The sequence below is a fragment of the Callospermophilus lateralis genome, chromosome 2 (genome assembly GCF_048772815.1).
Source record: "Callospermophilus lateralis isolate mCalLat2 chromosome 2, mCalLat2.hap1, whole genome shotgun sequence".
NCBI lineage: Eukaryota > Metazoa > Chordata > Mammalia > Rodentia > Sciuridae > Callospermophilus > Callospermophilus lateralis.
This window is the reverse complement of record NC_135306.1, coordinates 100816950-100842315: the sequence shown is the minus strand read 5'-3', so window position 1 is coordinate 100842315 and position 25366 is coordinate 100816950.

The window sequence follows — 25366 nt, the reverse complement described above, 5'->3', positions numbered from 1 at the left end:
TTAATGGGTATGGCCGATTGAATGTCTCCAATTCTCCACCTCTCCTGGGATCCACCCCTATGCAATGTGACTGTCCAGCTGCTCCATCAAGTTGTGGAGGCCATTTGCCCTTCCCTTGTATAGAGGCTGGCTTGGAGACCTGTTTTGGCCAATAGAATGTGATGGAAGTGAGGGTGTGCAAGCTCAGAGCCTGGGCCTCAAGAGTCTTGTGTACTTCTGCTTGCTCCCTGGGAAAGATGCCACTGTGTGAACAAGACTATGCTAATGTGGTTGACGACAGCCATGTGGTTGACGACAGCCAGCTATCTCTGTCATTACTAATTGTCAAATGTGTAAATGAGGCGATCCTAGAACAGCCTTCCCCTGGCTGACCCTCAGGTGACTAGTGACAGTTGAGAGTTCAGCTAAGTTCCACTGAGCTTGACTAGACTAGCAAAATTGCTCAGCTGACACCTGGAGAGATAAGCAATAGGAATGCTTATTGTTGTTAAGTCACTGAGTCTGGTACTTCTTCTTACACAGCAATAGCTAACTGCTCCTGTAAGATTGAGAAAAGTCTGTATATAGGAGTTAGGTTTTTTGTCTTCAGAGAATGTACTAAACTGACACACAAGAAATACTTTGAGAATAGTAAATGAGATTGTAAAATAAAATGTTAAATTGTGTGACCCTATAACCTGGGCCTGCAACATGACCTTGTGTGGCAGCTTTGCTGGGACTGAGCCTCACAACATAGTCCTAAGGAAGGCAGCAAGTTTAGGGTCAGGGAAAGAACAGTTTAATATTATTAGAAAAGGCAGATCTTGGTTGCAGGCAACTTGTTTTGGTTTCAAGCATGGCAAGGACTGAATGAAACCAGGCCAGAGGATCAGAGGAGGAGGGTGTCTGTAGGCTAAGACCAGAAGACAGGTGATTTTGTTGGGTTTTAGTCCTAATGTGAAAAATGTGCCATTGGGAGGTGAAAGATGCATTTAAAAATTAAGGAAAAACCAAGACTGTGCTGGCATGCCATAGAAGCATGTAAGTTATGGTAGAGGACCATGGAAGTCTGTGCCATGTCACCCACTTGCATCCATATGTGCACATGTGCAAATGCTGTGAGTGCGTGTTCATGCGCACACTTGCTCTCTCTCTCTCACACACACACACACACACACACACACACACACACTCAGAGGGAGCCTCAGATCGGGTCAAGTTTGAAATAGGCTACCTTTTAGTGATCAAGTCACATCTGACTTCAGAGAAAAAAGCGGGAAGAAAGGGAGACGCTTCCAACCATGCTCTGGACTGGGTTGCAGCCCACTCCACTCAACATCTAGACACACCTTTATGAAACTCAGGATGTTTCGGGTTCAATTTCCTCATCCTTGGCCCTTCCCTAGAGGCTGCCCCTGTCTGTCCACCTCATCTCCCTGGATGCTCAAAACTTAGGACAGAATCCTGGGCGGGTCTGTGGGGGGAGAGGGCAGGGCCAAGGCAGCCACAGTTCAAAGGTAGAGGAAAGATGCTCAGCTCACAAAGTAACACTGGAACAATTTGAAAGTTGCATTTGGCAAGTTGCAGCAGGCGCTGGGAACACAGGCTCCATCCCTAAGGAGCCACATTCGCTTTTTTCCCTTTCAAAGTCGTCAGGCAGTAAAAGAAAATTGCAGGGATGGGGAAATAATGAAAAAGGCTCTTTGTTTTCCCCCCAGTCCGAACTCCTAGCTCATCAAACCTTGGAAATGCTCACTGCAAATGGCTGCTCCTGTTTTATTGCTTATTTATGGGAATCTATTTAAAGTGAATTGCACTTTTCCATTGTATCCTAGCGAGCATGTGCCGGAGTTGTGTCTCCCCTGGCTGGGGGGCTGTCTGGACTGGGGATTCTGTCTGATTGTGTCAGCATCACGCTCCATGACATTTAAAAGTGGGGAAGGAAAAATACTGCAGAGGAAGCAAGGAAAGTGTGCAGAGTGATTGCTCAGGCCTCCGTCAGCTCTGGGTGGGTGCAGGGAGAGCCGCTTCGAGTGTGGATTTGGGGGTGCTGACCATGCCTTCACACAAAGAGGAATCTGCGTTTTGGGATTAATGGAGGACCGTGTATCTTTTGAAGTCTTTGAAGTTTTAATCTGGTTCTACTCTAAGCAATGGGATCTTATGGCAGTTATCTAAACTCCATGAGCCACATTAAAAAAAAATCTATAAAAGAGGTTATTAATACAGGGCTATTGTTAATAATAATGATGATGTTCATGATTGTGGAGATTTATTATATATGTGAAAATACTTACTTAGTTCAGGAAACGTACTGACTAAATACAAAATATCTTTCCAAGGGCAGCTGAAATAGGGGTTGGAAGAAGTAGGGAAATACTCTGTGATAATTTGAGTCTGGAATGTCCCCCAAAAGCACATGTGTTGAAGGCAATCCTGCAAAGTCCAGAGGTGGCGCTTTTAGGAAATAATTGGATTGAGAGGGATGTAACCTTAGCAGTGGATGAATACATTGGGTGGATTAATAATTTGAATGGACTACTGGATGGTGACTGTAGGCACGTAGGCAGGTGGGGCATGGTTGGAGAAAGTGGGTCATGGAGGCATGCTTTTGGGGATTGTATCTTGTCCCTGGTCTCTGTTTCTTTCTGCTTTCCAGCTGCCATGAGCTGAGCAGCTTTCCTTTGCCATCCCCTTCCACCATGAAGTTCTGCTTCACCTCAGGCCCAGAGCAGTGGAGCTGGATGACCATGGACTGAGACCTCCGAAACCATGAGCCCAAATAGATCTTTCTTCCTCCAAGTTGTTCATGGAAGGTATTTTGGTCAAAGGAACAAAAGCTGACACATACCCCATCCTCATTTTCTTAACCCATGCCCATTGACTCTTGAAAGGATGAAAGTCCATTACTTCTTTGCCTTGACTAGAAAATCAGACACAAGGTTCACTGTGCAGAATGCTCACATCATTAGGGCTTAGCAAACAATGTCCAGATCTGGCCTCCATTTCTGTAAGTAAAGCTTTACTGGAACACAGCCATGTCCACTTGTTTGTACACCATCTGTGGCTGCCTTTGTGCAAGAGTGAGAGCTGAGCCATGGTGAAAGAGATCTTGGGGCCACAAAGCCCAAAATATTTACCATCTGGCCCTTTACCGAAAAACTTTGCCAACCCTGTTCTAACTCATTGGTATTTCTAGGGATCTCTATGATCACAGGAATCGCTGTCTGTATGACGTTACGGCAGGAAGTGATCTAAGCCTCAGTGAAAAAGATTGCAAAGTTAGTGTCTGAGTTAGAGTGGCGATTAGATTTCCCGATTTCTGGCCCAGTGTTTCCCCATTATTTAAATGCACCATTTCACAGAGATTCCAAAGCCATTGGGATTAGCTTTCAAAAGAAAAAAAAAAAGTCAGTCAGTCACGTGGCACCTGAGTTCCACTTAGCTGGTGAAGTTGGCATTGGTCCCTCTTGCTTTTTCCAAGGCTCTCCTCCACTACACCCCTATGTCTACAGGCTCAACAAACATGTCTAGAGGCTTGCATCTCCTTGACATGAGTGTTTACGAGCCAGCTGTGTTGGCCTCTGTTCCAGGTTGACAAGGGTCAAGCCAGCTCTTCAGCATGGGGCCTGCCTCTCTGTGTGTCTGCCAGTCTTTGGACTCTTGTGTCTCTGGGGCTCTGCCACTTTATAAAGGGGTGCTGGACAGAGATCTAAGAGAGGGTGGGGAAAGACATGGAGAGAGAGCTTCAATTCCCGGAGAATCTTCCCCCCTTGGAGACATGCCAGCAGGTACCAGGTATGGAGTCACATCTTTGGAAGACTTTATTTTATAATTTGGTTTTGGTGGGGGAAGGAATGAGGTACCTCTGATTCATGGCAGCATCCCCAGTGCCCTGGCACTATTGTTTCCCAATATCCCTTTGTTCAAAAAGCCCTGGTGAAGGCTTTCTTCTTGATTAATTTATCCTTCCCCCTTTCCTTCTGCATTGTCTCCTCCCCCTTGAATCTCTAGTGTGGCTAATGGCAACACCATCCAATTTTTAGGCTACGACTTCTGAATCATCCTTAGTTCCTGCTATTCCCTCATCTGCAACCTCCAATCAGGTATCAAATTTGCCTCCAAACTTCCCTGGCTTTAGATGAGGCACCTCACCTTTGCCTTCCAACCTGTCTCCCAGCCTCCAAGCTCGTTCTCCTCCCCACCATCTTCCTTGGGAGTGCAAAACATTGCCAAACATCGGTCATCACTCCGCAACCTAAAATCTGCAGTGATGTCACATTACCTTGCATGGTCCTAAGGCCCTGGAAGGTGACATTAGGCTCTCTCTCACACCAAACACCTGCACACACCACATGCTGGTCACACCAAATGTCCCTCAAAGTCCAGATACACTGTGGCTCCCTCTAGATCAGGACACAGGATAGACTCTGGAATAAGGATGAGGCTGACCAGGGTTCAGATGCTGGCTCTACTATACCTTCTGCTCTCTGAGCAAATTACTTAACTTCTGAGCCTCAATTTTCTTCATCTGCATTGAAGGAGACTACCTAAGGGCCACCCCGAGGATTAAATGTTCTGGTGTATGTAGAGGATTGGACAAAAAGAAATTGTGTTCAATAAGTGCCAGCTCCTTCAAACTCCTGCTTTTACACACCTGCTGTTCCCTTTTATCAGATGTCCTTCCCTGCTCTCTCTCCTGGGTATACTCCTATTTCTTCTTTGGCTGCTGTTTAAGGATGTCCCCTGCAGACGACATGAGAATGTGTGCATAGAACTGCTGTGCTTTCACTAAGCTTTCCACAAAGTTCCTGTATTGGAAACTTAATCTCTAACGTCATTTATGAATTGGTATTTGGAGGTGAGGGCTTTGGGAGGTAACTAGAATTAGATGAGGTCATTAGGGTGGGGCCTGCAGGATGGCATCAGTGGCTTTATAATAAGAGGCAGAGAGACCTAAGCTTGCATCTTGTTCTATCTCACCTCGTGATGTCCTCCACCATGTTATTATGTGGTGAAAAGGCCCTCACCAGAAGCTAAGTTGATTGTGGTGCTGTGCTCTTAGACTTTCCAGCCTCTAAAACCATAAGCCAAACCAAACTTTACTCTTTATAAACTACCCAATCTCAGTGTTTTGTTATAGCAAAAGAAAGTGGACTAAACAGTCATTTCCTCCTCTGGCTCCTTCTGACTTCACCTGGCTTATGTTTCTTCTTAGTTCCTACTGTAACTTCATGTGCTTCTTTATCCAGAAGATGACGGGACTTCAAGAGGGTGCTATCCATTTGTTTTCCTAGGCCCTGGGGAATACTGCAAACAGCACTAGCTTCACAGGCCAATCAAAAACTGCATTATGTCTCTGATCTGGGGAAGCAACTCAACCTCTCAGAATTTTTTTTTTTTTTTCCAGTACTAGGGATTGAACCCAGAGGCTTTCTATACTTGAGCTACTTACCCAGCTCTTTTTATATATTCATTTTGAGACAGGGTCTAGCTAAGTTGCTAATTGACCTCTAATTTGTGATTGTTGAACCTTAGCCTTCCGAGTAGCTGGGATTATAGGAGTGAACCACCACACCTACTTTTGGTATTTTCTCCCCTTTTATTTAAAACATGAAGACACTAATTCCTACTTGCCCAAGCACCATCTGCAGACCCTAATTCAGGCAGATATTCAATGACTGCTGGTTCCCTGGACCTTTCCAGTGTTAAGTACTGTGACTGGGACATAGGAGATGCTCAATGACTCTTTGCTGAATGAATATGTGAATAGTGCTTAGGAATGAGTATAGAGAGCTTTAGGCCCACATAAGTCACACAATTCGAAAAACCCCTGCTAACCTGAATCCAGGTAAAACTGGATGAAAACAGAATATTGGCTCTCTTCTCCCACTCCAAACCATGGGTGCCAAGTGGATGTTCAAATACTGGTGGGTAAAAGAAATCAGTTCCAGTGTTCCACTGCACAGTGGGTGACTATAGCTCACAATAACCTACCAAATGCTTTATGAAGAACTATAGGAGCTCGAATGCTCCCCAATATAAAGCAATAATAAGGAGATGGTAATGCAAGTTACTCTGTTTTAATGGGTATGCACTTTAGTCATATGTTGGAATATCACACTGTCCCCCACCAATATGTACATTCTAACCCCCAAATCAAAAGTTACAAAAATTGTGACATAGTTAAAAATAAAAAACCAAACTTTTCTTCAACTTCTCCCATAACTTCTGAGAGGACCTGGGTCAGAAGCCAGGGCTTCTGGATGTTCTGGTCCCTTTTCTTTGTCCCACAATAGATCGTGTCCCACTCAGGCTGCAGATAAGCAGCCCTACTCCTGACTGGCATCTGAGCATCTTTGCTGGGGATCAGGAAAGTGGGAGGAAGGGAGACTGAAGGGATGAAAAGTGGCAATAAGGGAGAGACTCAGGGAGGGGAGGGGGAGAGAGAGAGAGAGAGAGAGAGAGAGAGAGAGAGAGAGAGAGAGAGAAACAACTGCCAAGAAGAGAAGATGGCAATGCTGGTGAAATCTGAACAAACGCAAAGTCAAGCACAATAATAATTTGGGCAAAATGGCAAATGGCACAGCTGAGGAGGAAATAGCATTGTGAATGTAAAAACTCCTAAATGGAGCGCAGATGGGAGGGAAAAGTGTAATCTTCTGGAAAAGCCTCTAATTGTCTGCCCACACTAATAATTTCAGCAAACGCTCCCTCTCTCCCTCCTGCGTATAATTACACCATTCCATCTGTCTATCAGCAGGTTTTTTACTGTGCCTTACTGCTACCGCCTTCTCATGCTTGTGGAGAGATGAGGGGTTTCTGAAGACTTAAGAATCCTTCTGACACACATCCTGAAGAAAAGACACTCAGGAGAGACAAATCCCTCTCTGAGGCCTGCTAAGACTCCGTTTTAAAAGTCATATAATCTCTTCAAACACTATTATGGAGTCAAATGGTGGCAGGGCCACACAGTCCCCCAGTTTGGGGGTGCTCATCAGTCAGTCATGGTGGACCCTCCCTGGAAAGATGACTGGTCACTGGCTGCAGCTAGGAGGAGGCTGGTGGACACTGGCCTGTGTGTTCCCAGGTGGCAGGCTCTGAGAACAGCTGTCCCTTGAGTGTTTCTCAGGTGTGGAAGGCAGGGTTCTGCTGTGGGAGGAGGAAGAGGAAGCCTAATGGAAGAGAAGCTGAGTGGCAGGGGTGAGGGGGTGTCCATGGCCCGAGTGTAAGCTCAGCTCGGCTGGCCTGGGAGGGCTACCCAGTGTTCCGTCCAGTGCTTTGCATGGTTCCAACTGCTTCCAGCTCATCTCCCTGCTCTGGCAGTGAATCCCAGAGAAGACAGGTGACCTCGTGCACATAGCCCAGTAGGAAAGGCTCCATGTGTCTGACCCACATCACTGCCCACCCTGTGCAAGTGGCACAGTGTGTTCCATTTCCTTGCCCCATGGGGGGAGCAGCTGCACTCTTAGGATGCTGCTGAGGATGTGATCTTGGGGTGCTTGGAAGTGCCTGCCGGTTAGTCATCCTCAAACTTTGTTTTAATGTGGAAAATTCACGTCCTCATTCATCTCTCCTCTCCCAGTAAATGGTTTCTAACTAGTTACTGGGGAGGGGAATGCTGGAAGGGGGGTGGGGCATGTGAAAAGGGGGCATGGAAGCAGTCCCCCAAGTGGCTACTGAAGGCTGAGAGGTACCAAAGTGGTGGCACCGTGGGATGTGACTTATTTCCAGATGTGGACTGGGCCTGAGCCCGAGCCCCTCCACCCTGCTCCTGTTCTCATAGTCTAATAGCAGAATCAAACTTCCCCACAACTGTCCAGTGGGTGGAGAAGTGTGGACTCATGTCACAGTTCATTCCACAAATATTGATAGTGTTCCCACAAGGTGCTGTGAAAGATGAAGACAGCCTGTTTTCAATTCTCTAAGGTAGTGCTGCCCAATATAAATGTAATGCAAACCCCATCTGCAATTTTAAATTTTATGGTAGTATTCAGTGAGTAAAAAGCAATTTTCTTTACTAATAATTTCTACTTAATATATCTAAAATATTATTAAGTCAACATATAATCTCTATAAAATTATTTATTAGCTACTTTCCTTTTTCCTAGGTAGCAAGTCTTCAAAAGCTAGTGTATATTTACATTTACAGCACACCCCAGTTTGGACTAGCCACATTTCTAGTGCTTACTGGCCACATGTGACCAGTGGTTACTCTATTAGAGAGTATAGATCAAGAATTAATTAAGGAGAAAAAAAAAGTGTGAATGTGTGCAATGTTCATATGTGCATATACTAGTTATTGTAGTTAAACTCCAGATAATGTTCACATACAGTATTTTATTGAATCTCAGTATTTTGTGAAATGACAGTTATTGCTATTTTTTTTATTATAAATAAAACAAAGGGCTGGGGATGTAGTTCAGTGGTAGAGTGTTTGCCTAGTATGTATAAGACCCTGGATTCAATCCCCAGTACTGCAAAAACAATGTAAAATATTTATGAGATTAAATAAAAATGAGATTCAGAGCACTGAAGTGATTTGGGACCTCAGAGAAGCAACTTAACATCCTTTTTCTATCTTTGTTAAACACATGGACACACATCTTTTTGAAATGGCCCAGGACAGCTCATTGGAGGATGTAGCATTCCAATACAAATTCCATTTGTCACACAGAGATGGGAGAGGGTGGGAGATTTATCCTTCGAGGAACTTCTATGACCAAAACTCCATGGGGAGAAGAGCATCACTCCAAATGGAGAAGAGCATTAGGCTTATTATCTGCAGAACTGGCCAAGTGTGAGGGGGAGTTGAAGATGAGGCTGAAAAGGGAACTCGGGACCTGGTTATGGAAAGCTCTGAATGCAGATGGAAGGATTTTGACCTCATTGAGCAGGTGACATAGACTTATTGACGACTGCTCCATGCATCAAACACTTATTGAGCACTCATGATGGGCAACAATGATTTTGTATGGGGGAGTGGAGTGGCCAGAGCTTTGCTTTAGACAAAGTGTCTCATGGTGACACCTGGAGTGGACTGAGTGGATTGTGGTGGGAGATTAGGACGAGGAGGGAAGCAGAGAAGCCCCTTCATGAAGTAGGCTTAGGGCAGCATGGTAGGGTGAAACTGGGAAGGAATGGGTAGATGGAAAAGGTATGTATAGTCATTGTAACTGTAGGATGCAGGAAGAAAGGAGAGGCCAGATATGACTTCCATGGTTTTGAGCTAGGAAGACAGGAAGGACAGGGCTTCCATGTACAGAATTGGGGTAGTCCCAGCAGGGATGATTGCTGAGCTGTTAACAAACCTCCCTCAAGGGTTCTCCAGGAGAGGAAGAGGGTGCAGGATGGGTACAGTGATGTCTTAGTATTCCCTTTCCAGCCTATAATTTCTAGGGTCTAAGAGAAAATAATTTATACCATTTTACTTGATGATAATTGGAATGCATCTATCTTGATGAGGTGGAGTTTATTCTTTTTAGGATAATGAAAAGGATGTCTTAGTTAACTCCCTTCCCCTCTTCTCCCTACCCTTCCTTACTCTGCAGGCCAATCTTGGCTGGAGTAAGGACTATGGATTCTTGGCATCTCCCTTTCTCCCCTCCGTCTGCCTCATTAGCACTGCAACCAATGAGTTAGGTCTCAAGTGGGTCCCAAGCTCGTGACTCATCTGTAGAATGGGTCTAATGCCCACAGGGCTATTTTAAGAATCAAATGAAATCCTGTATGTGAGTGCCTTTGCAAACTCAAGATCGTTATCTAAAGTGGCTTGTCGCCTGCTGCATTTCCTTCCCAGGAGATGGAGTGTGCTAGGAAAGAATGCTGCTGTTACCGTTGCTCCCAACTTCTTACTAGGGCATTGCTCTTTCTTGCTTCCAGAGATTTGGTATGTGCTGTCCTTCTTCAGGAATCTCTTCCCTTCCCTTCCCCTCTTCCTCCAAAGTCAATTCTTTGCAGACTTTTTAGATCCTCCACCACCCAAAAGTCAGTCACTCTCACAGCACCTTCTTTCTTTTATTATAATTATCATAATGCTTGATGGTATCCTAATAACATACAATCCTTATCTGTCCCTAGACTATGAGCTCTTTAAGGGAAATGTCTTATTTATTTTTGCATCCAGCTCCTAACAATGTGCCCAGCACATGGTCATACACAGGAAATGTTTCCAGAATAAATGAAAGAGGGGTACAAGGAACCATATCCCAAAGCAAAGTTCCTTGGGGACAGAGCCCAAACTTGATGTCTTGAACCAGTGTCCTATTGTTTTCCCACCCAAACTCCCACTGGCGACCATTCTGTGGTCATAACCAAGGAAGATGGACTCTGGCCATGATCCTGTCTAGCCTCCTCATCCAGCTCAGGAGATCAGTGGGGCCTGTCACAAGAGCTTGAAAATCCTATGTCCTTGAAAGAGTCAGGTGGGAGGAGGCAAACACCTTCCTGCTGTTCATGTTGGGCTGTGTGATGTCATCTAACAAGTGGCCTTGCATCCTAAGCTACTGGAATTTTTCCATTTGGCTCATTTTAACCTTCGTTACAGCCTCTTTCTTCTTAAGAACCTTCAAACAGCAGGGCAGGAAACTGTTGGAGTTTGTCCTACACACACCCTCAGCTCCCTTTATTAACTTCTGTAGCTATCTCCAGATCTGCTGAGTTTCCTTCCCTGGTGGTCTTCTGTCTCCAAGATGACCTGGTGGACACCATTCTCAGAGGTGTGGGGAGTCCCTCAGGAAGCAGCCAGGAGCTCTGGTGCCCAGGCATTGTCTCTTCTGCAAGATTCATCCCATTATTCAGTTCAGCAAATCTCTCCTGCAATGCCCTCCCTCCCCCACAGCATCCAACAGGCCTGAATGTGTGGTGGGCGAATCTCTCTCTGGGAGCTTCTTTTCAGGCATGGCATTTGTCCCCCACATCCTCAGACCTCAGCAGTGCTAGGCTAATGAGCTCAGTCCTTTCAAACTCAGCTCCTGTCTCTGCCCATCCAGCACCTCCAGGCTTTGTGTCCAGCCATGAAGACAAAGCCCCAAATTAAGTCCCCCAGCTTCATTTCATTTCATGAGAACCCACAAAGCCATCTCAGCAGCCCATTCATCCCAAAATAGCCTCTGAAAGCCTGGGTATACGTCAGTGTCCCTTTGCAGAAACCACACTGCATTGTCATGAAAGGACCATTTGAACACGGTCTCCAAGTGAAATTATCTCAATGCATTTCAATCACCTGGAAACATCAAGGCTCATTTTTCGGTAACACAGGCCCTTTGATAATAAATGAATCACACCATAGGTGTGCATGTGCGCATGTGCATCTGTGTGCCATCCTCCTTCATGGTGAATTCTTAGATGTGTCAATGTCACAGGTGATTGGTCTGTGTGTCCATCTCTCAACCTAAGTCCCAGGCAGCCATAGGACATGCTGAGTATCACTGGGCCCCCTGGATTCTCTCAGTCCTGGGAGTAGGACTGTGTTCATGCTGCTGCAAATGGACATCTAAGAGGAACAGCAGCAGGGATGTCTTCCCACTTTATAGATGGAAGACAAACATCTTATGAAGTTGCTATAAAAGGCTTCGTGGGGAGGGTCCTAAAAATTTCTCAGATCCTCAGACCATTCAGTGCAGTCAGACCCTAGGCTCTAGGATTACCATTAAGATGCTATCTAGCCTCTGGCAGGTCATTTGACATTTGTTAGAGCTCCATTCTTTCTTTATAAGGAAAGTTACCCCATGTAAATTATAAGTAAAGTTAAGAGTGTGGGCTTATAGCCAAACACACCAGACTTGGATTCTGGGTCATTGATATGTCATCTTGGAAATCTCCTAAATTTACTGCTTCCCCTCCCAACCCCACCTTACATGTGGATGAATAATACCTGCCTTAGGTTTGTTTTGAGATTAAAATGATAATGCATGTAAAATGCTCAGCATGGGCCTGTCACATACAACATACCCTGTTGATGTCAAGCACAAAGTTGTATTGAAAAACAAATTAAAGAGAGCAAAATCTCCTAGAAAACAGCACAAGAATTCACAAATCTATAACATCATGATTATTATGATCATCATTGCAAATGTTACATCTTCACACAAAGCTGAGTGCTGTGGGCGTTAGCCGTATTGCTCAGGCCCAGTCAGAGGCACTGAGGACAGGGGCCTCCTCTGTGAGGCTGACATCAGGAATGCTAAAGGGAGGCAGAGCTCAGCTCTTTCCTACCATCAGCTTCCTCTCCCAGCAGAACCCCAGGGTCTCCTCTAGTTACACTGACCCTTTCAGAACAATGCACAGCAGAACAAATAGCATCTCAGCTGCCAGATACAAAGCACTTGGACTCTCCAAAGGCTGGCAGACTCCCTGCTTTGCCCTGCCCTGCTACCTACCCTGGCCCTCACTGCCCAGCATCTGCCACTCTGATCATGCTGCCTGCGTGCGCCTTAGGAGGTGGGCACTTGGCAGAGCGTGTACGTGTCCAATCTGACAAGGGATCATGTTGTCCCCTGAGGAAGGCCAGGCAGGACCCTGACAATTCTCTGTCTAAGCTGTCCCAGGATGGACAAGCCTACACCAGGGGACAAGCCCCAGTTCTGTCTCATTCACTAAAGGGTTGTGCCAGTTGCAATTATTTTCAGGGTGTCAGGGAGGACAGTTTATGGTGAGTGTGGACCAAAATGAGGAGAGGGTGAATGGATGGGATATTCTCCAAATCGTGAAAACTAGTCAGATCAGTGATGGCTGGGCTGGGGCCAGAGACACTGTAGTATGCTGGGGGACCTGGATTCATAGCAGCTGTGCCACTTTCATCCTGTCTATTCTGTTTGGCCTCCTTCACAGGAGGTTGTACAGGGCACAAATTCCATTTGCATAGACTGTGAATGAGTAGTGCTCCTTGAAGCTACACTATGCAGCAGTTTTGTTCATGTGGATCTTGTGAGAAGCAAATAGAATCACTGTCATCATCATTAGTAGCAGAAGCAGTAGCAGAAGTAGCATTTTTCCAATTATGGATTGCCTGATATGGGTCAGGTTCTGTGCTAAGCACTTCAAATTTTATCCTCTCCTACATCCTAAAAGATAGGTACTATTATTATCTTACTCTATTTTACAGATGAGAAAACTGAGGCCATCAATTAATTTTTCAAATGTCAATCAAATAGGAAGTGATGGGGCTGTAATCTGAATGCAAGTCTGGCTGACACAAAAATTCAAGCTCTAAATCTTCATTCACTATGCACAAGAGATGTTGATTTCCCTGAGATCAATGGGCAGCAGAGGCAAAACCCCTGGCCCTTTGATTGACAGGGCCAATGCTCCTGTGCTAGAAGTCCTGTCTCTCAGAGGGCAGGATTCTTCTCATTGGGCTCTGACACCCTTGTCTTGGGGTTTCTCCCATAATGAAGATTGTGACTCTCACTCAGGGGGCAGTGTCACAGCAGCTATGATGGAGACATGTATGTTCCTTGCTTCATTTCCTCAAATAGGAAGAAGAAATAGTGCTGTCGGATTGTCTGGACCAACTTTCCAGAATTGTCATGCCAATCTTTCCAGAGATATTGCTATTGGAATTATTCCTTTTTCTCACTTTCCCTCCCTTCTTCTCTCTCCCTCCCTCCCTCCCTCCCATTTCTTACTTGCTTGCTTTCACTCCCTCTCACTCCTTTTCTCTCTCTTACTCATACACATAGACAGAAACACAATTAGATGTACTTCTACATTTAGACATTTACAGACTTCACCAATTGATCTTAGCACTGCTTTTGATTGGAAAGTTATCAAATAACTCATGCTTGCATATCCTCACATACCCACATATCTGAGCAAAAAGTGTTCACCATATCTGTTCACATATTGCACACATATGGTCACATGCATGCATGGGTACAATGGTCCTATTTGATTGCAGAACCAAATGAGCACAAGAGACCCTGTGGACGTGTGTGTGTGTGTGTGTATGTGTGTGTGTGTGTGTGTGCGCGCGCGCATGTGCATGGGGTGGAGGGTAGAGGAGGTGGAACAGGAAGAAGTAAATACCTTCAGAAAGAAGGCTTTCAAAAGATTGCAGCAACTAGCCCCCACTGACTGTCTTCTCAGTTTGAAGGTCTGGCTGAGAGATCTTGGCAGAGGGCAACTTCAGGGGCACAATTCTGCAGTTTTCCATTGGGAGATCATCTTATCCATGCCATGTGCCCTTAGGACTTAGTAAGGTCCTAAGCTACTTAGTGAGACCCTGTCTCAAAATGTAAAATAAAAAGGAGTGGAGATACAACCTTGTGGTAGAGCTGCTGTGGGTTCCACCCCCAGTACAAAAAAAGAAAAAAAGCTGTAAATGCATTGAATCCACTTAGCCTACAGAACACCACGGCTTAGCAACAAAGTGCACCACATGTCATGGGTCATTAACCTTTGTGACAGAACCTGAAGCTGGCTGCCATTGCCCAGCATTGAAGAGAGAGGATCACATTGCATGTGGCCAGCATGGCAAACAATCAAGATTCAAATTTTGAAGTACAGTTTCTATTGGATGCCTATTGGTTTGGCAACATTGTAAAGTCAAACCATTCTAAGTTGAACCATTGTAACTCATTCTGTGTGTGGGTGGTAAATTTATACTTTATCCACTGAATACAGTTCACTATATTTCAATAAATGGGCTTGGTTTTCTTTTTAAAAAGTGTTATTTAACTTAAAAGTACATATTCATAGTAAGAATATAAAAAGTACAAAGATGTTAGTCCTTTTCCATTGGTGCCAAAATTATGAACAGTTTCCCAGGGATTATTATTTTTGCCTATGTCTATGCATGTACAATAGATATGCATGTATATGTGCATCCATATGTACGAGTATCAATAGAAAGTACATGCTGGCGGATTGCAGATGGCCACAAAATTTTTGCCACTTCTCTCATTTTCCTCCTCTTTTAGACCCCGGATGGCTTTGACACCTGCTTTGCCTATTAGAGCAGGGAGGAAGTGATGCTGAGTAACTTGTGAGAATAAAAATAAAAAAACAACCCTTAAGAGATTTGCAGTTTTTGCTTTCAGGCACTTGGAATGCTTCTTTTTAAACCCAGTAGCTATGCTGTAAGAAGCCTACACCACATGGAGAGAAACACAGGAATTGAAAAGGCACTGGCCAACAGCACAAATAAGCCCAGATGACACCTTCCAAGGGAACTGTTTAGCGCCCTCTAGTGTCAGGATGGCGGCAGCACCAGGGCACAGTGCAGAACAGAGGAGCCATTCAGCTGAGCCTATCCAAGCGCAGCCCTGAGAAAGATGGTGAATGCTGGTTTATGCTTTAAACTACTACATTTTTGGGGTGGTTTATTATATTGAAATAGAGAACTGAAACTTGTCTATTTGCCTTATTCAATTTAGTAATTCGTTGTCTGGCTGTCTCATAATGTCTTCTTAAAACTAATACTATGTTAAAGAACATTTTTGTTCTATCTAGTTCTTTGTGGGGATAAAGGAATGGACAGACACTCTGTGTAACTGTTCTCATGTGTAAATATATATTTCTAGGTTACATTCCTAGAAATAAGTGATATGCAAATTTAAGTACTTGATAGATATTGCCAAATTATCCCCCCCACTGCACTGTACCACATTTTGCCTGTCCACCAAAAGTAAATGAATGTGCCCAGCTTATTATGCCCTTGCTTATGCAGCATGAGGATCTAACAAACTTTTCATCTTTTGGGGGGTAGTGCAGGGGGTCTAATAGATTACAATCTATCATTTACTTTGCTTTTTTCTAATGATGATTGAAGTAGTGGTTCATCTTTTGATGTGTTTATAAGCATTCTTTTTTCTTTTTCTGTGAATATCCTCTGCCTGCTTTTCTACTGGTACATAAAAACATTTTTCTTTATTGAATTTTAAAAATTATTTTTCTCTTTTGAATTATAAAAACTCTCAGATGTCAAATAATTAGCTTGTTATCTGTCATTTGTATTGTAAATATTTTTTCTTAGAGTAATTTTTGGCTTTTGACTTTGTGCATGTATTCTCACACACAGGCACATAGTCATGACACATTTTTATCTTTTTTTTCATTTTGTTTATCTTTTATTCAGGTAGAACTTGTTTTGCTACAAGGACTGAGGATGGGATCTGTTTAATTTTTCTCTCAAAATGTTCTAATGAGTTGCTTAGCAGCATTTATTGGTCTATAGACTACTGTTTAGAAATACTATCATATACTATTTCCCCATATATGTGTTTGGGTCTATTTCTGTACTCTATTTTGTTCCATTGCTCTCTCTATTCATATAACAATACCTAAAGTCTGCTTCTTCCAATCTACATTTCCTCTGTGAGTCAGGGACCAAGTTACTCAGCCCTTGTTTCCAATCCTAATACAATGGCTCCATTCCAATTCTAATCCAACCCATTCTTTCCCAATAGTTTCCCCTTTCTCTTAACTCTTTCATAGAAAGTTTCCATTTTCTGGGTCATTTCTCCTTGAGTAGAAAAAAATATTTCCAATCATAGCTCCTAAGCTTTTTCTCTTAGTCCTTGTGATTTTCTTTTCCGGGAACCCTTCTATTGTGGGCCAAAGCTTTGCTCCTCTTGACTGCTCTGGGATGGAGTTCTGTTTTTGTGGACCACTGTGTTTACTCATTCTCTTGCCTGTTCCCTCATCTGCAATACTACACGGAGTAGTTTGGTTGAGGAAGTGAAGATTGAGGGACCTCTCTGGATGTTCAGACCCCCATGTGCTATCTGATCACCAAGTAACAAGATGAGTCTCCCTTTCACTTTTTTCCACATGTGAAAAGAATACCTGATCAGAGAGTCAGAAAACATTCATCTGGCTGAGCTGCTTCCCTTTCCTCCCTGCAGTTTATAATGTTATTCTGCTACTAAAGTAGCCAAGTGAGTATGTGAAGCCAACCATCAGAGAAGGCCCAGAATCTCTGAAATAAACAATATCAGAATAACAATGTCCTACTCGACAAGGGCCTTTAGCCAGAAAAGTGCTCCTTCTTAGGAATCCTATTTGTTTTTCTCTTGGAAAATGGGAAAGCAGTTCAGAAATTTAGCTGTGATACCCTGTTTTTGTTTTAAAGAAAATGGCTGCAGGGAAAGACAGGAAATAGAGTCCTTTATCTCAGACCTCAAACCCTGGCCCAAGGCACACAAGAACCAGGAGTCACCACTATCAGTAATAGCAGCATAATTAACAAGCTGCTGTTCCCACTGGGTTTCTATTGATGGGAAGGGAGGTCCAACATCCAGGAGAGGCATTAGGTAAATAGAGAGCCAAGAGCAGCGATCTTGCTGTGGGCTGCTGGTGCTAGACCTCCCCTGCTATTTCTCCATTGCCTGCAGGGGCCTCACCTTACTTTCAACATGACCTCCATGTATGAGATCCAACTGCCTCCCTCCATCCATTCTCTAGCTCCCATTACTGCCAAATGCACCTTTCTCCTCTAAGCTGGGACTAAGACCCCTATCTATGATCTCTCCTTTTCATTTCCACTATTCCCTCCTCATAACCAAACTACCACTAAATTCAGTGCACCTTTCTCCAGGGTGTTTCTTCAACCTGTTTCTACTCTATCCCTCTGTGTTAATCCAGCAGTTCCTGCCCCTTCCGCAGGATGATCCATGTTATCATGACCAGATGGTTCTTTCTACAACATGTGCTTAGCTCATCCCTTCTGAACAAGACAAAAGGCAAGCAAGGCTCACTTTGCCCTGGGCCACTGTGTTGTGCTCTGTGCTATTTTATTTAATACTTGCAACAACCATAGGAGGTGGGTTTGATGATCCCCTAGCAAAAGGACAAAGAAATTATCACATCAATTCCAAGTCGTCTTCCTGGCAATCAAAACTTTCCTCAAATTGTGACTCTGATGTGATTACTTGGCCTTATCACACACTCCATCCCAAGTTGAACTGCTGAATCTGTTTAGGACTCTTTCCTGAGGGTGGGGCTGGAGGGGAAGACACTCTGGGCAGGAGGTGCAGTCAAACAGGAAACACGGGAGTTCACACCTAACTGGCTAACACCCAGACCAACAGTGATGGTGGTGGTGGTGCTAGGGGGCTGTAAGTGATTGACTTGTGTCCCCCCAAGTGCAGATGTTAGAGTCCTAACCCCAGTATCCTAGAATGTGACTGAATTTAGAGACAGTGTCTTCAAAGAGGTACTAAGTTCCAATGAGATCATTAGGGTGGGCCCTACAAGACTAGTGTTCTTGTACAAGTGGAAAATTAGGACAGAAAGAGGTATTCAAGGAAGAACCGGGGAAGACAATCGTCTATAAACCAAGGAGAGAGGCCTCAGGAGATAGCCCTGTGGTCATCATGATCTTGGATTTCTAGCTTCCAGAATTGTGAGAAAATGAATTTCTGTTGTTTAGGCCACCAGTCCATGGTGCTTGTCTATGCCAGGCCTAGCAGACCATTATAGAGGCCAAACAGGTGTTGTCTGAAGAAGTCGGGAAGCTGGGCATTGGGTCACCATGGTGGGTAATGATAATTGCCACCTTTACTGAGCATCTTCTGTACATTAAGCACCATGCTCCTATGTATGCACTTCACATTTGTTATCTCTGATTTTTAAAAACCCTGCAGGATTTTTATAAGTAGTTATTGTCAAAACCATTTTAGAGATACCATTTTAGGACCTAAAGCTCAGAGCAGCAGTACATTTCCCCAAGAGTTACTGATAATGAGCCTCAGGTCTGGGATTTGAAGTCCAGCATCCTCTTTGCTAAGCTTGAGCTCATTCTACTATGTTATGCTGTGCCCATCAGCCTGGGGCCAATTGACCCCAGGCCTGTCCATAGCAGCAGAGCCCTAAATACCAGGTGGGATCTAAGAGCAGTGCCCGGGAGGATATGGTCACTGGATGCCTGTGGTCAGAAACACAGGACTTCAGGAAACAGGAAAAGGACCAGCTGTGTGGCTTCCCATTCTTTCCACGGAACCACCTCCCCTTCCTATTCCTGTTCAGCATGGTCCCAGGAGTTCCTGAGTGGGGAGCCAGTTTTAGTTTCCTGAGACAATTCAGTATCATTCGAGGAACCCTTCATGGCGTGCTGATATTCCTAATGAGATGAAAACGCAGGTTTTAAAGCTCCACTTAACGTGTGTGCAGATGGGAGCTTGGGGGACTGTTCCTCTAAACAGTGCTGAACATGAATAACCATCACCCTTCCTATCTACTAGGGAGGGCGCCCCTTCTCTGTCCTCAGATGTGGGATTTCCTCATCCCATTTGGACTGAGAGTCCCTTGGTGCCCTGAGGGGAAGCAAATTAGTCTCATTTATAATTATGTGTCTCAAATAAAGATTTGGTTTAGATTTAATAAGAAAAAAATGATTCCAAGTCAAACAGATCACAATTGATTATTAAGAATAGAATTACTAAAGTTCAACAACAGGCAGAAACACGAATCTTATTTCAGAGTTGCTAAACCTTAATAAATACCATTTTAATAATTAATCAAACTTTAATTGATGCATGGCAACAGTCTGAACCTGATAGATCTCTTTACAATGCATAGGTTGTGATGGGGCTGGAGATGTCCAGGAAGGTGTATATCAGAGAATGGGGGAGGGAAGTACTAGGTCCTGAGTGCCCTGTCCCTGGGGCAAGGAGAGATGCACTTGTCTCAGCTCAGCGGGGGAGGGGCCAGCTAAATTCACCTTTCCCCAAGAAAAATCTATAGCATAGGCTAATCAAATTAACAACTGAATTGTCAATCACTTCAAACATTCAGGTTGGCAACACCAACCCCAAGAGACTATAAAATGCTTTGGCATCCTTAAAGTTTCTGTCCTCTCTTTTTTGTGGATCAAGTGGCTGGCAGAAGGGATACAGTTACTTCAAAATAGTGATCTTCAATCTGTCTGATGTGTGAACAAATATCCACATGAGTTTAAGAAGTATTCTAGATACAATTCATTAAATTAGTGGTTTGCAAGCAGTAGAACTAGTATCAAGTTAGCTGTAGAAAAAAATCAAATAAATAAAATTCTGTCCTGTCATCTAGAAAATCTGCTTGAGTAGGTATGGGATTAGGGTTCTGATTTAGTAAGGTGGAATTCAGTAGGCTCAGGAAACTGTATCTTCAATACAGTTTGTGTATTTGTGCGATGATGCTGTGCCAATCAAAGAACAGGGCTTCTTCAAGTCATCGGCCACCTCTCCAGGTGATGCTGATGCACCATCAACTATAGGAGTCACTTTCTTATGAAGAGCCATACAATCTCTGAGGACATGAGATTGCAGGGAAATGAACAAGCTAACACTCCAGTGGAAATGCCTCTTTGGAGTCCAGGAAGGCCACTTGTAGTGACACTGACCTGTGGTTTCTTAGTTGCAGTGATACCTGGGCTTCTGCCATCAGCTCCTCTCCCACCAGTCCTCTTTGGACGAGAAGGATGCCAGGAAAAGCAAGAGCAAACCAGCAAGCTGCAGCGTTTCCCACTCTGGTAGCTTTTTCTTCCTGTGTCTCTGGTGAGTCAGAGTTTGTTTGAATGTAAATTATCTGCAATCATAAAAGTGACAGTACAGCTGGCTGCTGGGAGCCTGGAGAAAACGTGTTGCAGATAAGGAAGGAGGTGTGTATGTTGTGAGCATGCCTGTGTGTATGGGGTGGAGGCAAAGCTGTCCTCACTTACCCAAGCAATCCCTAAGAGGGCCTTTCTGAATGAGGCAGAGGCTAGGAGGGATCAGTCCCTCACGCCCCTCCACCAGATGATTCTCCGAGGCCAGAAGGCCAGCATATCTTCAGACCCCAGAGCCCCTCCTGCAGCCTGCCCCAACTCTCCAGCCCTCATCTTATTCCCTGCTTGCTAGGGGTGTGGAAGGAGAGGAAAAAGTGGAGACCTGTGGCCACTACTCTTATTCTATTGGTGCTGGTATCTCTACCTCTGGAGGAGGAGGCAGGATGCAGGAAAGGACTCTGGCATCAGGCCCTGGACTGCTGTTAGCAAGAGTCAGAGCTTCTGTCCATCATTATGTGAGGCTTGTGGAAAGGAGTGAAGGGAGAAAAGGACTTTGAATTTAGGACAGAATTTAGGACAGTGGCTTTCTGAGATTGGTGAGAGGACGGAAGAGGTGCAGCTGGAGATAGTGCTTTTCAATCAAGACCTCCTTTTCCTATCCTTGCTCCTCCAACAAAATGAAAGATAGTCTGGAGGCTTCTGAAACTCCTCTGCCAGTTGTCAAAGAGAAATCACACTTTGGATGTTCCAGGGAGTTCTGTTCATTCATTAGATGGTTACTGATTGCCTCCTATGTTGTGCCATGGTGCTAAGATCTAGATTCTACAGGCTGTGTGCTCGGTGCTGGGTGTTGGGTGCTACACTCCTGGTCTCAGGGGCTCACAGTCTGAGCGGAGCAACAGACAGGTAAATAGTTGTAATGCAGTGTGAAAAACATGAAATCTGGTAAGCCCAGGAGGCCATGGATATCCACAGTGCTGACTCCTAAGCGAGACTAGGGGAGTTGGGAGCATGATAACAAATGGTCTAGGAAATGCTCTCAGGGAAGCCAAGAGCCTGGACTGATTCCCAGAAGAGCAAAAAGGGAGGAAATGCATCGTAGGCAGAAGATACGGTGCGTGTAAAGACCTGGAGGTCCAAGTGAGCATCCTGCATTTGTAAAGTAAGGGACACCTAGTTGGGCCACGTCATGGAAATGAAGGGAGTTGGCTAAGGTAGGCGAGGAATGACTGCTGGGTTGGTGGTCAGGGGCCCAACTGTGAAGGGCCTTTTATGCAGTTCTTGGAAGTCAATCTGTTCTCTTGAAGGCAAAGGGGACCCCCTGGATGCTTTTAAGCTGAGGAGTGAGGTGTCCAGGAAGATCAATTGGGAACCCTGTAGAGGCTCAGGTAAGAAACCGATGGGTCTGGACCAGGGCTGGACTGGCTGGTGTGATGAGGATTGGAAAGACTTGAGGGATATTAGCAAATGCACTCAATGGGCCTTGGTAACTGAAGGGAGCAGGCCTGCAGCAGAGGGAGACAGACATTAAAGCACTAATTACACAATTAATTATGCAATTGCCACTGTGATTGGTGATCTCAAGGAGAGTGGAGAAGTGAAGACATGTCAGGGGCCTCTGACCTGGCTAGGGAGTGGGTGAGGCTTCCTTGAGGAGGTGATTTTGGCTGAAGGCCAGAAGACAGATGAGTAGGGAATACCCAGGTGAGGAGATGAAGAGGGAGCAGGCAACAGCACCTGCAAAGGTGGGTGTAGGAAGATCAGGTGTTTTGAAGGCCCAAAAGACCAGTCTGGGTGGAGCATGGGTGGCCTAATTATGGTCTTAGGGTCAAATGAAGTTTTCTGCTGGTTTTTAATAAATGGAGTTTTACTGGCACATAGCCACACCCATTTTTTGTGTACTTGCTGGGAATGACAACTTCTATATAGAGTGAGTTCTAGTGGGAGGGAAGAGTTGTACCCAGGTGTGGCATTCAAGGGGGCCCCAACCCACAGAGGGTTTACAGTCCTCAGTCCCGACAGCCAGTGCCTTCCTCAATTTTGTACACTTGGACTTGCCTTCTATGGTCCCTGGCCATATTGTAACAGCAGAATGGAGGAGTCACAGCAGAGACCTTCTAGCAATATAGCTTTCAATATTTACTCTCTGGCTCTTTGTAGAAAACTGACTCCTGGGCTACAGCAGCATGAGTGGAGGGCACATGGCCCCTTGACAAGTCCAGAGATGTTTGCACCACTGCCCATGTCTCTCAGTGTTCAACCTGACAGGCAGGAGTCACCTACAGTCCCATCTGTGATTCTCTGGGTAAAGGGGGGCATGCTGGAGGGGGACAATTTATAGCTAGAGGACTGTGCTCCACCTGAACACAGGGCAGTGCCAGTGTGCTAGAGAGTTACTGACCCAGAGAAGCAGCTGGGGACAAAGATCCCCATTTCCTCACTTCTCAGGGGGAGGTGTGCCATCTGAAATTCCCCAGTGGGGCTAAGGACCAGTCGCAAGCAGTGGTACCTGGCCCTATGATGGATTCTTTATTGTCTTCCTTCCCTCCCTTTCCTGCTCACTACCTTATTCCCCTACTGAGGATTTCCCTGATCACAACCTGAAATAAACTACTTGCATTTGAATCCTTGTCTCAGAATCTGCTTTAAGGGGCTCAAACAAGGCAGTGGGATATCCACAAGCTTCCCAGGGCAAGGTGAGGGCTCCCACTATTGAGAGGGAGGCAGGTTCCTTTCTAGATTAGCAGAGTTTGGTTGGTATGAACTCTCCCACCTGTCCCCAGTCTCAAGCCACAGGGTGACGACTGGGACTTAATCCTTTTCTCAGATTCCAAACTCACACCTGCCTTTCTATATGACTGCTTGGTTGGGGACTGTATACTCCTAACAATTGGGTCCTGTGCAAGCCTATTACCCTTTAGTTCCAGGAACAATGCCCAGACAACGGAGGTAGTCTCTGTTTTGTCTGTTTCTTTCCTCCGTACAGAGAACTGTGCAGAGAAAGAAATCAGTTGAGAAAAACAGCCTTGGCCTACTTACCCCATTTCCATCTGTTTTGTGAGGGTAGAAAACATCACTATTTAGTATTTCTGAGTTTCCTTCCTAAAGAGCTCAGGTACACTATTGGGGCCAGACTGGGCCATCAGCGGGCTTCTGCCCATACCCACCCGCCCCTAAAGGGTCTTCAAATTAAAATGCAAGTTTTAAGTACATGCTTGTCTTTCCTGGGGTTTGTTGGCAGCCAAGGACCACGTGGGCTCATCAGTGTGATCTCAGAGAGAGAAATGATCAGGGCAAATGGCTCCAAATGGAGATGAAAAAGCTTTTACAATGACAGGGAAGAGATATTGCAGGCAGCTTGAGAAAATGTAGTTTGGGAATAGAGGGGCACATGGGCCACTGTGCAAATCAAAAACAAGAGGGAAGGAATTCTAGCACGTGAAATGATACAAAAGAAAAAAGCAAGATGAGACAAGAAAGAGGGAGAGGGCAGGCAGGCAAAGCAAGGGACGGGAAAGTGAGGGGATGCAAACATTAGAGAGAATTCAAAAGAGGAGAGGGAAGACAGAATGTGTTCAAACATCACCACAGATGAAGGCAGGGACAGAGGGACCGGCGTTCTAACGTGAAGTATGCAGACGAGCTCCTGGTGCACTCTGAAGAATACCAGAGCAAGCTGCAATGTTATTGACTGATGGAAAAATGGCTTCTCTTTGACTTAGCACGGGATGCAATTTATCTTCACAGAGTACCCTTGATATGCCCGATGCTTGTGCTTAGATGCTCTGGCAAGAGGTGGGTGTGAGAAACGTGGAGGAAGAGGTGTGGGGGAAAAGAGGCAGATGGAAGGGCAGAGGGATGTGGGAGGAGGTGAGAAAGAAGGGGAAAGAAGAAAGGATATGGGGAGCAGGGGAGGGGAAAAGAGAGAGGGAAGGAGGGACAGAGTTATGAGAAAGAATGGGATAAGGATTTGGGATAGAGAAGCAGGGAGTGGGGAGGGCGAGACCTGCAAGAAAGATTGTGAAACTCTAATGCTAAGAAGAGCAAATCAGCTAAGGTTTTTGGAGGACTTGGTAGGTACCATGCACTCTTCACACCAGTGCCTCGGGCTATTGCCCTGAAATGGGATTCCGAGTATCTCAATAACTTTTGAATCAAACATTGAGGAAGTAGGGAAGGGATTCAGATGCAGGAATACAGGGGGCTTCAGATGAGTCAAGATCTTCCCCCCACCCCAACACACACACACACACAAAAAAACAGGCAGGCATTTGCTTCCATGGTTCCAGGACCTTATTTAAGTAATACCTATTTAAGTGATATCTATCAAATTTCAGGATTCTTGGGATACTGTAGACAGTAAAAAGAAAAAAAAAAAAAAAAAAAATCTTAGGCCTCCAGCCACCAGGGGGAGCCATCTCCCCAGCAGAAACAGAAACCCAGTTCATCCAAGAACTAGCCACATCAGACAAGAAGTTATTTAATAACTTGAACTTGTAGAACATTGGTTGGTAATCAACAGTGGAGGGCAACAACAGAGGAAGATTCCTATTGACTGGTGTTATGGTTTAGATATTAGGTGTCCAACAAAAGTTTGTGTGAGACATTGTATGCAAGAAAGAAAGCTTAGAGTGAAATGATTGGGTTATGACAGCCAGTGAATTAATCCCCTGATAGGGATTAACTGAGTGGTAGCTGTAAGCAGGGAGGGTATAGCTGGAGGAGGTGGGTCCCTGTGTGTGGGGGGGTGACTTTGGGGTATATATTTTGTTGTTGTTGAGTGGAGTTCTCTCTGCTTCCTGGTGACATGTCCCGAGCCACTTTCTTCTACCACACTTTTCCACCATGATGTCCTGCCTCACCTCAGCCCCTGAGTAATGGAGTTGGCAATCTATGGACTGAGCCCTCTAAAACTGTAAC